Raw genomic sequence first — 15752 nt, 5'->3', positions numbered from 1 at the left:
TATATTCTGCAAGCCGAATATTGCTCTCTTACTTGTTTTGAATCTAATTGAGATATTGACTTTAAATTTTATGTAGGACCAACAATTATATAACAAAGTGTAAAAAAACTTGTTAAAAGGTCAAAGCAATTCCTAAAAATTGGAGCGAAAATCCCAAAAACGGTATTTTTACAATTTTGCCCATAGGGTTCACACTTCTTTCGGGGCTGGGAAAATACTTTGGAGATAAATAGGCAAGACATCAGGGTTTCCAAAGCTGCTTTCCGTTTTCTTATGCCAGTTTTGTGATTTTAGAACATCTGGCTCAAAGTTGAAATTTTGATAAAAAAAAATAGGTTCAATTCCGAAATGTTCTCCGTAAAGACTACTTACAGAAAAACATAAAATTGTTATATGTTCTTAAAGAAATTTTTTCCGCCCAAAAACCAGCAATAATCTACTATTTTTTCAATTTTAACTTGAAAATCGTTTATTTTTGGATTCGTAATTGATATTGCTCTTAAATCTTTTGTGTATTATTGGTAATTTAGTTGTCTAACTAATAAACAAAATTCGTGAGACCATTCTGTCCAAAAGTACGCCCTATATATTTTACAATTTTGCCCATAGGGTCTACATTTACTTCGATGCTGGGAAAATACTTTGGGGATAAATAGGCAACACATCAGGGTTTCTAAAGCTGCTTTTCGTTTTCTGATGCCAGCTTTCTGATTTTAGAACATCTGGCTCAAAATTTAAATTTTGATAAAAAAAAAATAGTTCAAATTCCGAAGGGCGTAGGGGCGACATATTCAAAAAATAGGTCATGTTTTTTACACCAAATTATTCTCCATAAAGATAAGATAATTTTAAGTCACCTTTTCCCCCAAAAACCTGCAAAAATATACTATTTTTTGAATTTTTAAATTGAAAATTGTTTATTTTTGGATCCATAATTGATATTACTCTGAAATCTGTTGTGTACTATTGGTAATTTAGTTGTCTAATTAACAAACAAAAATTCAATCGATATTTTTAAAAAGGCGGAATTTTAAATTTTAATTTTGAAATACCTATAATTAGGAAATTATAAGAGATATATAGCACACGGAAGCATGTCTTTTCAAGACCTAGCCGAGTGATTTCCAATAATATAAAATAATATAAAAATTTGAAATCGAAGGAGTACTTTCGGTTCAAAAGTACGACCTATATTTTTAAAAAAGCAGAGCAGGGTATGGCAAAATTTTAAAATTTAAATTTTTAAATAAATATAACTCGAAAATTCTAGATGTAGCCGAGCGCTTTCCAAAAATATAAAAATCTTTGAAATCGAATGGGAAACACAAAAATGGCACATGTTTAAAAATTTTACATGTGGCAGGTACCCCAATTTGAGCCCCCATAGCGCAGTCCCTGGAGCAGTTGTAGGGTCCATTTTAATAACCTAAACTCGAATAATCCTTGTCTAAGCCCACGACAAATGTATTTATTTCCAAAAAAAATTCATTCTGCCCACTGTTGGCTGTTAAAGTTTAAAGATTTTCAAGCAAAACAGGCAATTTTATATAGTTAAAAAGGTAAAATAATTAAAAAGCATTCACTAAAACAAACTGCCTGCAGTGAAAATGAGAAATTGAGTTTTAAATGTCAAAGTTCGATAGCTCAATTAAATCAAGAGTTAAATAATGATTCCCAACCAAAACTTCAAACTGATGCCAAACAATCGCCAACTAAATCCTCCATAATTTAAACATTTTCCCCATCTCTATGAAAATGTTTTCGCAACTGATTTTGTCAACTAAAAGCTTAATTTATTAAGCCAATAACCAAGATGTCAACGATTTCATTTCTTTATTATTAAATATTTCTTCTTTTTTTTAAAAGAAAAAAATCAAGACCAATATAAAAAATATAAAATATGAAAATGAACAAACGAGCCAAGAGATAAATTAAATCATTATGTTTCCTCATTATTTAATGAAGAAATAATGAAGACTCAAACACAGGCAAACATCCATGCAACCAAGAAAAAAAATGCAGTCATCAATAAAAAAAAAAGAAGAAAGATGAGGGGGAAATATAATGAATGAAATCTGGAAGAAAAATACAGCAGAATACAAGTGAAAATATTAAAAAATAATTTGCAAATGAAAGCATAATTCCCGGGTTAAAAATATGCGAGTTGAAAATTGTGCTGTGACAGACAGACAGACGGGGCAGAATAAATAAGCTGAGCCGGAGAAGGAGAAAATAATTGAAAGAATAGAGAACAATAATGAGAAACAATTGGTATAAATGCTTGTTCGAACGTAAGCAATTTGCTGTATTAATAACTGTAAATTGAAAGTTGCCATATGTTATGAAATTTAAAGGATTTTTATAGAATAAAACCATAGGAAGGAAATAAGAAGGAATTATAGATTCTAAATAAGTCAAGTTCACACAAGTCAAGTTTACTTGTGCAAGGCTTGAGCTTATAGAAGAGAGAGGAAGAAAAAAAGGAAAATCTTTACAGTCTTCTCTCCTCTCTTGTCAACAAACTCAAGACTTTTCAACTAAACTTGACGTGTGAGAAATTCTAAGAGTCTGTGATCTAACAAATCTGGCATCTCATTAATATTTTTGTATCAAGTAAAAACTTTACAAGGGAAAAAAAAGAAAAACTTTGAAAATTTTTTCTTCTTTTGAAGGAGTTCAACATAAAAATTCTTTTTTTTTCTTTATTAATATTAACTATAAATAATGTACAAAATATTGTTTCCCTTGTTCTTAATGAAGAAACAAATTAAAGATGATTTAAATACAAACATGTGTATAAGATTTCATCATTTAAATCAAATAATTATGATGCCAGAGTAACGCAGAGGACGCAGCAGCAGCTGCAGCCAATGATGAAAATGAAATAGATGATGAAGCAGAGAAGTCTCTGCAATTTTAATCATTCAGAGATCAAGTGAAGTAAATGGAATGCATTAAAAATATGCGTTGTTTTGTGTCTGTTTTCCTGTTCCATTTTCTTAATTAAAAAATTAACAAGTCTATTAAGAATAAAAGAATGAAGTGAATGTGCGAGGGAGGTTTTAAAAATTATTCATATTTGCTCAGAATTTTGGGGCGTATTGTGACAAACCCTATAGATGTCGTTGTAAGTGAGCGCACATCTATAAAGGTTCTATTTGACATTATTTTCACTATTTACACCACCTATATCCGACCGAAAATAGAATACAACGCCCATGTATGGGACGGTGCTTCAAGGTTTATTTTGGAGCTTTTCGACCATACTCATTACTACAATCGATTGTGTTCTGATAAAATTAGGGAACTTGTAGCTGATACCCGCAGATATATGGTCCAAGTAGATGAAAAAAAATCGTTAACATTATCCATTTAAAAGCCAATTTCAAATGTAATGATTTTGAATATTTGAGATATTGACAGTTTAATGCAGGATAACGGCAGAAGATGTTCTTTGTCGACTCTTACATTTTCTCGCTATGACGGAATTCGATATGCGGGAGGTTCAATCTCCTTGCATGCGATCCGAAAATCATTGATCAGCGATTACGGCTACTAAACTCCGCAGCAGAACCCCTGGAATATTCGTTTAGACCAAATGATATATGTACTACTATATAGATCTCATTGTACAATTAGTGTAGTGACAGCGGCATATTAACCTCTTGTTCAATCGTAGCATCTGATAGCAAGATTATCTTACTAGCCAGTGGGATTGGAATATAGTCAGCAGGCCAATGGCAGCATTCAGGCTCCCAGTGCGAACCTACGATTGAAATTTAACACAGCCTCCATAAATTACAAATTATGATCAGTTTTTTCTGCATAAGTTCTACAAATCATGCTCAACTTACACTACATATAAAGACGTACGATTGAAACTTAATTTAGACAATATTACGATTTTTAAGACTTTTCTAATCACCAAGCACATCGTAGTGATCCAACTCTCAGTGCAGACTTACGATTGATATTCAATACAGGCTCAAGAAACATCTCCAACTGATAATCATTTTAAATTGCAGAAAGTCCCACAAATAAATTGAGAAATAAACTACATTTAGTTTTAAAGTTTTATTTCCACCTCGATATGCTGCTGAGTTCGCCGACACCCTTACGAGTACTTGCCTGGTTGACGTTAGTATCTGCATGACACTCCAAGAAGAAGACCAACCTCAAACTGCAGTTACAGGCCGATGCTTTTTGAGAAAATACTTCTCCTTTGAGGTAAATGAAGCCGGATCTCTATTATCCATCTTAGCCAGATAAGCTAGAGATTACAGTGTGCCGCTCCTAGCTTTCTGCTCGTTCGGCTGGTATTTAAAATATCACGTGGAGGATCACTTGCCAACTCCTCCACGGCGACCTGGCGAACAAGCTTGGCGACCTCAATACCATGTGGGCGATCTCCCAACGATCGACACTTTTGGATTCCCTTGTCCTCATCGGCGGCAGGCGATTCCTCTGCCTTTTGACTGTTAGTAGATATCACAGTGATATCTAGCTCCTCGTCAGATACCAGATCCATCTCCTCAAACTTTTGAATGGTACTTAATTTACCAATAGAGTTTTCCAAAAAAACACAGAAGACGATTTACATCCAAAACCCTAACCTACTCTTCATTCTCCATTATCCTGACTTATGAACCTCCGTTAGAGTAAGACTCTCATCTCCCACGGGTTCCCTGCTACTCCATCCTCAGTACTCCCAACCTTACCATCTACTCCTACATCCTTTCCAATTAAATTTCTATCTTCGATTTTGTTCCCACTAGTGTGCACGTTATAACGGACCATCTCACACAGTGATGGCATGAAAGGACTAGGCAACAACAGTTGACTGAAGTGTTTAAGTATGTACAGATCTTCAACACTGCTACCAACCACGTTGGCCTTAATATTGCAGATATAACGATCCACCCATCGGTAAAGCCCCTACGAAACAAGGAGCGAACCTAGTCTAATGGATGACCCGTAAAGAATATTCTATGTCTTAATAGCAGGGCAGACAGCGAATGATATCACGTCCTTCCCGATATCTTGGTCGCGCATTCTTTTAATGTTTCATGATCTTTGTACAAAAAACACTGGAGACCAGAACCACAGAATAAACTTAAGCCCTCGTATCAGGACAAGATTGTTACTTATTTTAGTGCAATGCCCCTCTCCTTAAGATCAACCTGGACATCAAGTTGACTTAGATGTGTTTCGCATTCACTGAATCTCATGAGAGATGCATACATTATAGGGCTTTATTGCCATGTCTTAAAGCTACTTGGTATTCTTGGGTCCAGATTTCCTCCTAAAACACGTTTCCGTAAACCACAAACCGATGTCATAGGTCAGAGCGATATCCTTATACATAAGATCAACAGATAAAGAGTCTGTCAAGGCAAAGAGAATCTTGGATGGTGTGGTTAGTATTGATTCTGTAATCAAAAGATCAACAGTCCTCAAGATTATCTCGACGCATTAACAATTAATCATAAAAATAGCTCAGCACATTAAAAAGGATTTCACCATCATGTAGTCGCCTTTAACATTCTCGTATGAGTGTTGGAGTTTCAGTATAGCTTTGAATCCAAGATAACTATCAGATACTCAGATCAAGAGAGACCATTCAATCCAAACATATATACAAACATACCTATATTAATTTTATTCTTCTCGTTCTTCGTATGACGAAACCCTACAGATTTAGTTGAAAGTGAGATTTAATCATGTTACAGGCGATCCAAATCAAATTCACCGTTAATCCTGAGGAATATTCATCAGAGTCATTGATTGTACCATAAGATCCTCCTGATCGTACATGTAGTGAGGATCATCTTAACGGAGCACAACTATTGTGGTTGTGTTTAAGCATTAGTTTATATTTTAGTATCCGAAAGCACAATTTCCAACCAAACCAAAGATCTATTACCAGCTAAATCATAGGAGCACGGCACCCAGAGTAGTCCCCATCCCATTGAGACATAACCGGCATTTTCTCATTTATGAGATGAACTGGCAAAATATATGAGATCTTAAATCTCAGCGCACTGTGGGGCAGAATCATTTCAAGACCTAGCAGAGCGCTTTCCAAAAATATAAAAATCTTTGAAATCTTTGAAAAAATTGCACGTGTTTAAAAATGTTACATGTCGAAGGTACCCTACTGGATCATTTGTGGGGGTCATTTCAATAAGTTAAACTCGAATAGTCCTTGGCTACGACCATGACAAATTGTATCCCAATCGGATGAGCCATTTAAAAATGCCAGATTTATTTCCAAAAAAATTTGATTCTGCCCCACTGTGCAGCGTGAAGAACCGATAGTCTAAAAGATACACTTGTTTTAGTTTTTGTAATAAAGAAGTATCTTTACAGCCTTCTCCCTGTTTTTCAGCCTTCATTTTGAATATTAGAAGTATCCCAACCGAGAACCCCTTTTAAAAGAAAGGTAGGGTGATTCAAGATTCTCTCAAAGGCTTTACAATGCGTAATTGTTGGAGAGCTGTCCAAATATTAGGTCGAAAAGCCACTTGGTAAAATATTCCAAGATTCCATTATGATACTCCTACATGAGTATAGGAGCGGCCGCCTCCCAAACACTATTTTCTGAATATAGAAAAACCAAAAAAGCTTCAAATCAATTTACTTAAAATTTGTTCTTCCTTTCATTTCTAGCTACAACGAAATTTTCTCCCACCAACCTCGTTTTTTCCCAAACTGCCATAAAACTTTACATTTTCACTCTTAATAGACTCAATTGAAATGTTTTACAGAAACATTGGCAGAAGCTGTAGCAAACAAATGCCAGGCGTTAAGAAATTAATTTAAAATAGTCCCACCCTCTCAATTAACAAAAAACAACGTATAGAGGAGAGTTTGCAAAAGTAATAAATGATATTAAAATTATTAAATGAATACTTTTCTTTATTATGTTTGTTTGTTTGTTTCCCTACATCTTGGGCCTTTAGAAGTGCATTCAATATGCATGTATGCATTTTGGTTATGTGCAACAATTGCTATTGGAATGTCATTGGCGACGTTTGTGAGACGACGAAGACGAGACGAGTCAAGGCAGAAAAGACATTTCATTCTATAGAAAATGACGACGATTCAAATATTTGACGTGTATGCCAAAAACGTTTAAAAATGCCTTTTTTCTGCTGCATTCATTGCTGGTTGCTAAAAAATTCAACAACAACAACAAAAAAACAATAACAAACAATAAAAAAAAGCACACAGAAACGAAAAAAAAATTGTGATGTGATTCTTTAAATTTATACATTCAAAAAGAAAGAAAGAAATAAACAAGCGAACGAACGAACCAGTGACCAACCATGTAGCTACAATCATACAATGGCTGGCTGTTTCATACCTTCATGTATGTTGCACTTAACCAAGCCATTCTTCATATGAATGCATGCATCATCATGAGTCTCAAACGAGTATGTATCTATCTATGTATGCATTCATGCAACCAATAACAACAATTCAACCAGCCAGCCAGTCAGCCTGCCAGCTTTCTCGTATTTTTATATCCTTCCGTCAGTCATTTTGCTTACTACCACTGCTAGTTTTGTTTTGTTGTTGCCAAAGAGATCTTTGACTCTTTCCTATACTTTGGCATTGTTGTCAAGCTTTAACGCGCGTCCAGTTTTTAAGCAAAAAAAAAAAGAAAGAAAAACGGAAAAAGTTTAAAGAAAAATATAGAATCAGCATCAGTTGTTGCTCTTTTTTTGTTGCTTTTGTTATTGTAAAGTTTTGTAGATGACTTAACAAGTACCGTTTTATGCACATGATGCATGTATCTATAAGTCACATAGTATGTCGTATTTCCTACAGAGTGTATTAAGTTTGCTTATCTTTTTGCTGCAATTAGCTTTTAAGGATTTGAATAAATAATAGTTTCTCATTTAGTTCTCAATAAAAAAGAACTAATACAGGATAATACCATTGTGTTTTAAGCATATTTAATAAGGAAACTTTTCAATCAGTTAGGATAGATGGGAGTGATTGTCAAATCCAATCACAACCATACAACAGACACTACTCGAACAGAGTCCCCCTGGTAGAAACCAATCATTAGCTCATTATAAAGCCAATTACTGGATCCAATTAAATATACGAGACATCATCGAAGGCAGCAGATCATTTCCGCACCAACGCATGATAGGGATCATTGTACTTAACCCTTTAATCCATATTGTTGCCAATTGTCTACATTCCAGTTCCACTTCATTTTAGACAAATATAAGCTTGATACTATTTCAGATTCTCCTTCAGTAAAATCAAATGGATTACGAAAAGTTTCAGCTAAAGAAATTTAAAATCAAACTAAAGCTAAAAGAAATATAATAAATAAAAATCAATATTTGAAACTTTATAGAAAAATAAAAGTAAAAATCATGCATTTAAGGGTTAAAGTTAAGAAATTGTACGATCTATCTTCAAATCTGACCATAGTTTCCTGGCTATCCTGTAACTATTCCCGGAGACCAATCTCTTACACGCCAAACGCTCAGTGCCTTTTGAAGTCTAAGTTTCCAAGAGGGCAGTCCAAAGCTAGCGAAAAATGAAAGCTTCTAAATCATTCATTGAATGTATGAAGTCGTTGTCTTTCACGAAAAGTCTTTTTCTGTACTCCAACTTGGAAACATTTTTGATAAAAGGGCAAAACGTGCGCCAGTTTTATATAATGCCTTCACATACTGCTTCATATCCCAATCTGATGTGCAATGGAGGCAAAATGATCTTATCTCTGAAAACCAAAGGCGGATTTATAAGATTCTGCAATTTTTCTTTTATTCATACCATGTAATTTATCAACACAAAAATAACAGTCGTCAAGGTGACCTTTTCCCATCTTTCTGGCAACATATAGATTCCGCAGCAAAAGAACTGCTCATCTTTTGAGACCAAGAACAAATTAGGCCAATATGGGATACTCTGTTCCATATAGTAGTCGGACGAGGCAAGGTCTGAATGACAAGGAGGGTGAGTTAAAACTTTCCAACCACTTCATTCTTAACAGTTTTTAACATTTGTTTTGTTTTTTTTTTAATCTTATTTGTTCTTTTTTCCTATTTTGACATGTCTCTTGGCAGAGTTTCCACGTAAAAAATTTGAGAAATATAAAACAGTTTACCATGGTTAAAAATTAGTTAGTGAATCACAAAGTGGTTAGTGCAAACATCAGAATGTGTGGTTAAAGTAAATACCTGCTAAAGTGTTAAAAGTTAGTGAATAGACCTACTGGTCAGATATCAGCAGCACATAATAAATAGCACTCTTTTGCTCCACCAACTACAGAGCATTATCTTAACGCCATTGTTTTTTGGCTTTGCTATCGATTCGTCTGGTTGGGCGGGCTTCACAAATGATCTCTTACGCTTCGGGTTTTTGTAATGGATCTATTTTTCATCGAAAGTAATGATTCGGAGCAACAATTATTTTCTTTTATACTTTTGGATGAATCCTGCTACTCGCAAACGTTTTGAAATTGCTGCTTGAGTAACTCCCAATGATTTTGCAAGCTCTTGTTGAGTTTGACAACAATCTTCATGGAGTTATTCATCCAATTCTTGGTATTGAAACTTTTTGGACTGGCCTGGGTGATATTAGTCTTCTGTGATAAAATCACCACTTCGAAACCGCACAAACCGTCTCTCGCACGTTGAAACCGATGGAATACATTCACCATAAGCTTTGGTGAGCAATCGAGCGCTTCAGCGGCACTTTTTTAAAATTAAAGTAGAAAAGCAAACCTTCATGTATATGACGATTCGTTGTTCAAAATTTGACCTTATCGAAGAAAAAATCTTTCTTGTTTACACTATACCGTTCAATAACTAAGTGAGAATAATTGAAAGATATGTACCCTTCAAAATAAAAATACCGTTCAAAAGATACGCTTTCTATTTTAAATCCCATATTTTTAAGTCATACACCCAATAAAAAACCTCATAACTATAAATCAAACTAACAATTGTCATTGAATATTTGGACAGTTGTGAAAACACGAGAACCGCAACGCACTGCTTAAAGGCTTCGATGGAAACTTCCAATTCCAAAAATATAAAGAGAAATCAAAATTAGGTTTACTTGGAAACCTAACATAAACGCCATTGTTTGCTAGAATTATAGATAATGTTAACTTCTCCCAAGAAACCTACTTAAAAATAGCCACTCGTAGCATTTTACACTGGTGCATTTCGAGCACACGATTATTGGTTGACCATGCATATACAATGAATATCTTCTGGATAAGTTTTTGGCTATTAGCGTAACTCTTTGCTTAAAATGCGGTGAAAGTATGGATAAGACTACTGATCTATTCCTTGATCTTTAGATAAAAGCGAACCTTAGTCACTCCAAATCGACTGAAATTAGATTTCTTTCTATTATTTAATTAATTTTACATTTGTCAAAAACAAAACAACAAACGACTGATTTTGATATTTGAGTTCGCAGTGTTGCAAATAAGGAAACTGAAATATGTATGAAAATATTAACGTTTCCATTCGGCTTGTCGGAGTTAATGACACCTAAATTATATTTATTCCGCTTAGAAAGCAAATGAAAACTTTGCTTCGATATTGATAAACAAGTGGTAAGAGACATTGAATGGCAAAAATATCCTTGAACTGCTTCCCCTTACCATTTTGTATCAAAATATTCCTTGGCGGTATTTTAAAACTGAATATTTACTTCCAGTAATGGCCTTTAAACAATCTCTATGATTTCCTTTAGAACTTGGAACAGAGTATCTAAAATCATCATATAGCTCTGTATGATCGTATCTTCTGTACGGCATGACTCGATGAGGAGGTTTTCTCTTGTGAAATATCAAAGTATGTATGGCTCTTCCTATGAAATTGATGAGGCAAGAATATGTTGCTTGATAGAGTCTGATCATTCCCTCTCCTCTTCTTTAGAATTTGGAAAAGAGTCTTGAAGATATCTAACTTAGAGTCAATTACACTGTAGAGTTATTGTAGCAAAGGTTGTCTGGACGGGCGAATGGTACCAGAAGAATTAAGATTGTTGTTGTATTCCCATCTCAGTTATTCGAAAATATGTAAACTTTTCAGCGAAAGATTCTTCTCATCACCTGCTATTGGGCAGCCATTAAGTAAGACATTCATCTTAGTATTGATATTGGCACTATGGGAACTCCCAGTTCTAAACATAGGAAAGACGGGAAGTACTTTGGTCAAGGGCTATCAACCCAACCAGTGTTTGCCCATCGGTATTAAAGGGCTTTCCAATAGAGACTTCCGAACTTAGACAGTTTATAGCGGCCATATTATTGAAACTACATCTTTCGTACTGGCTGTCATTTATTCAGATTGTTTTGCCAAATCCCCACGGACGGTTATAGCATTGAACAACATGTGCAAATGATAAAATTATTTTATCAAAATATATGTTCTGTGTGGGGAACGTTGCGTGTGCTTCGCCCCATTTCTGGAATGAGTACGTCAATAAATATAATTGTCGAATTTGTGAAGGTACCACTTCACATTAGATCCAAGAGGGCCCAACATTGGGCATTCTGCACGAGCAAATTGAGGGCATGGAAGTGATGTAAACAGGTCACCGAGATCGTTCGATTTGACTCCATTAGACATTTTCTTGAGGGGTTTCCTGAAGTCGCCGGTCTATGGGAATAAGACACAAACCACAGCAGCCCTCAAAGCCAACACAACCCAAACCATCGTTCAAATTCAGCCTGATTTATGTGCCAGAGTCATGGAAAATTAGACATTTCGAATGCGTGAAGCCGCGGTGGATATTTGCACGATGTATTCCATGCATTATGGCATCGATAGGACATTTAAACGAATAAAAATGTCGTTGTATCTCACACACACTTTATTTTATTTAAATTTAAAATGAAAGATAATTTATTTAGCATACCAACATCACGAAGACTTCAAATAAGTCATTGTTAACAATATATTGTTCGGAGGTATTGGAAAATACTCCCTGTTTTCTCCATGTTGTTCGTTGTCGTCCAACATTTCGTCTCCCTTGCGGATTCCAATGTAAACTGGCCTTTCCAATCCACGACCATTTACGATGGCGGATTTCATGGGCGACTGCAGTTTGGTTGCTAATTATCAGCAGGTCGGCGTTTGTGATGCTGTTTGGCCAAAATATTTTGTTTATTTTGCTCAGATATTTATTTACAAACACTTGTAGTTTCGTTGTTAAAGACTCGGTGACTTTCCACGTTTCACATCCGTAGAGAAGGACCGACTTTAAGCTAGAATTGAAGATGTTGATTTTGTGCCGGTTAGAAATTTGGGAAGAATTCCAAACTTTACTCAGAGAGGTATATGCACTACGAGCTCGATTTATTCTGTTTGCTGCATCTTCATCTGCGCCTCCATCTTTACTTATGACGCTGCCAAGATAGGTAAATTTGTTGACGTTTGCTATCTCGGTACCGTCACGCCGGTGTTCATATCAGACGCCTTGCTTTCTAGGCCTTTGAAATGCACAATACATGGAGGGATATGAGATGGTCAGGAATTCCAATGTTTACGAGTGTAGACCATATTGCCTGTCCACAAACACTAAGGCAATGGCATAGAAACGGAGTCTCCACCAGATTTCGAAAATATATTGGTATTTCCTTAAGAGCTTGTCAACTCGCACTTTGATGAATGGTCAAATTTAAGATAAGATAGGCTAAAATGTACTATAAATGAATTTGTCGTTATATGACTTGGGAAAGAGCTGTGGACATGACAATCGCCAAATTCGACCAGCTATGATTGTGGCTGAAACTGAACTTTATTTAAAGGCAGAGTTAAATTTTAGCAAACAATCGGGACCTTTATATATTAAAATTTGGCTGCAACCGTAGGTCTTTAAATCGTCAAATTTCAATTGCAATCGTAGCTGTTTATATTGTTCAATTTCAGTTGCAATCAATTACAATGGCTAATTTATGAATAACTTGACAAAGAGGAGGAAAGCAATTTGCTCTACCTTTTTAAGTTATGTTAATTTAGTGCTGTATTCATACTACCAAAAGCAGGCTTGACATTGCTAAAATATACTTGACTTGTACTGACCACTGCTTGACTTCATATATGAGGTAAGGAATTTACTTGATTTAATAATAAAAAAACAAACTAATTCCCAAAATTAATTAATGAAAGCGCACCAAACATTCGTTTTAAACGAATTAAAACGTTTACAATTCTCATCTTGTTTATAAAAGCGTGTGTGAATGTATTTAATAATAACGAATGTGAAAGGAAGAAAACAACACAACAAAAAAAGCTACTCACACAGGAAAAAACACATCAAGAAAATTGTTGATTCAATTTTTACGCTTATTTATGCGCATTTCAACGCAATGATGCTGCAAATACTACATGACAGCATGGCTGGCAGCAGTAGTACAATTCTCCAGGTCTGGCTCTGGCTGCAACTATGTCTCCCTTATGGCATAACCAGGGAAAAATACAAAATTTTAACATTTACTTTCAAACAGACATCCAATAGACAGACACACACTCACTTATGCGTACATGTGTGTTTTTGTAGTATTGTTGCACGTAAAATTTGTATTTGAACTTGTGAACTTCATGCTGTTGTTGTTTTTTTTTTCTTTTTTTGTCGTCAAACATTCGTTTTTTAGTGTGTGTTTTTTTCGACTTTTTGAAACTTCCTTTAAAGAATCCATCATTTGTTGTCGTGTTCATCATTGACTTCATTTGCAGCATCATCATCGCCGTCATTATGATATTTGTTTGTTTGTTTGTTGTAATCATCATCATTGCCCATCATCAATTGTTGCATCATCAAGCTCACCAACCAAAAAAAAAAAGCATTTTAAATAAAAAGGTTGACGAGTTGGTTGCATTTAATTTTCTTGTTTTCTGTTGTTATTGTTGCAGTTGATTTGTTTGCATTTGTTCGTTCTTGTCTTGTCATGGTCAATTCTGTTTGATTTTCTTGCTGTTGCTTTTTTTCCTCAACATTTTCGTTCAGTTTTACTCACATTTATCTTCGTCACATGTGCGTGAATTTCTGTTACGTGTGTAAGAGAGTCTCTTTTTTTTCTACCGAAAAACTACTTTGATGAATATTGATTTACATGAAAAACTTAACAATCAAAAAAACAAACATTGTGAAAACTAGTTACCAAGTTAAGATTTTGTAAAAAAAATCTTGTAAAACGTTTTTATTTTAATGAACAAGAACACTGTAAATATGTAGATAAAATATTGTTTTAAAAATGCTCTGCAAACATTCGCAATTTTAGAGGCAATCGCAGATCTTTATATAGTCTAATTTTGAAAGAAATTATAAAGTCCAATTTCAAGTGCGATCGTATGTCAATACATGTATAATGCAATATCAAGTGTGATTGTAGGTCATTGTATAGTCCAATTTCAAGTGCGATTGTAGGTCAGTATATAGTTTAACTTCAAGTGAGATAGTAGGTCATTATATAGTCTAATTTCAAGTGCGATCGTAGGTCAGTATACAGTTTAGTTTCAAGTATGATCGTAGGTCATTATATAGTCCAATTTCAATAAATAATAAACTAAATAGTTTAATTTTAAGTGCAATCGAAGGTTATTATATAGTTTAATTTCAAGTATAATTGATGGCCATTATATAGTCCAATTTCAAGTCCGATCGTAGGTCATTATATTCAAATTTCAAGTGCGATCATAAGTCACTATATAGTTCAATTTCAAGCGCGATCATAGGTCATTATATAGTTTAATTTCAAGTGCGATCTTAGGTTATTATATAGTTTAATTTCAAGTGCGATCGTAGGTCAATATATAGTCTAATTTCAAGCGCGATCATAAGTCATTATATAGTTTAATTTCAAGTGCGATCGTAGGTCAATATATAGTCCAATTTCAAGTGCGATCGTAGATCATTATATAGTTTAATTTCAAGTTAGATCGTAGTCCAATTTCATGTGCGATCGTAAGTCAAAATATAGTCAAATTTCAAATGCGATCGTAAGTCACTATATAGTTCAATTTCAAGCGCGATCATAGGTCATTATATAGTTTAATTTCAAGTGCGATCGTAGGTCAATATATAGTCCAATTTAAAGTTCGATCGTAAGTCACTATATAGTTCAATTTCAAGCGCGATCGTGGTTCATTATATAGTTCAATTTCAAGTGCGATCATAGGTCAATATATAGTCCAATTTCAAGTGCGATCGCAGATCATTATATAGTTTAATTTGAAGTTAGATCATAGTCCAATTTCAAGTTCGATCGTAAGTCACTATATAGTTCAATTTCAAGCGCGATTGTTGTTTCTATATATAGTTTAATTTCAAGTGCGATCATAGGTCATTATATAGTCCAATTTCAAGTGCGATCATAGGTCATAATATGGTCCAATTTCAAATGCAGTGATTGGTCATTATGTAGTCCAAATTCAAGTGCAATAGTAGATCATTATATAGTCCAATTTTAAGTGCAGAAGTAGTCATAGATTTTATATTATCTAAATGTATCACAATTGTATGCTGCACTCATAGCTATTTTGGTGAGCCTGTCTAATGATTAAAAATACCTTTTTGGTTCGTTAGTGCTTAATAACTTTACAACTTTACCACACCCTGTAGGTGGTTTTTAACTACCATTTTTTTCACATAATCTTTTTTTTATACACAAAATTCTATTACAAAAGCTTAAACTGTAAAAGCCAGCTTAGAAAATTTAAATACTCTAACATTGCTCGTATGTGGGAAGTTGTTTTTTT

Source organism: Calliphora vicina, chromosome 4 (genome assembly GCF_958450345.1).
Source record: "Calliphora vicina chromosome 4, idCalVici1.1, whole genome shotgun sequence".
Classification (NCBI taxonomy): domain Eukaryota; kingdom Metazoa; phylum Arthropoda; class Insecta; order Diptera; family Calliphoridae; genus Calliphora; species Calliphora vicina.
The sequence above is the reverse complement of the archived record's forward strand: the minus strand, read 5'-3'. Positions refer to the sequence as shown.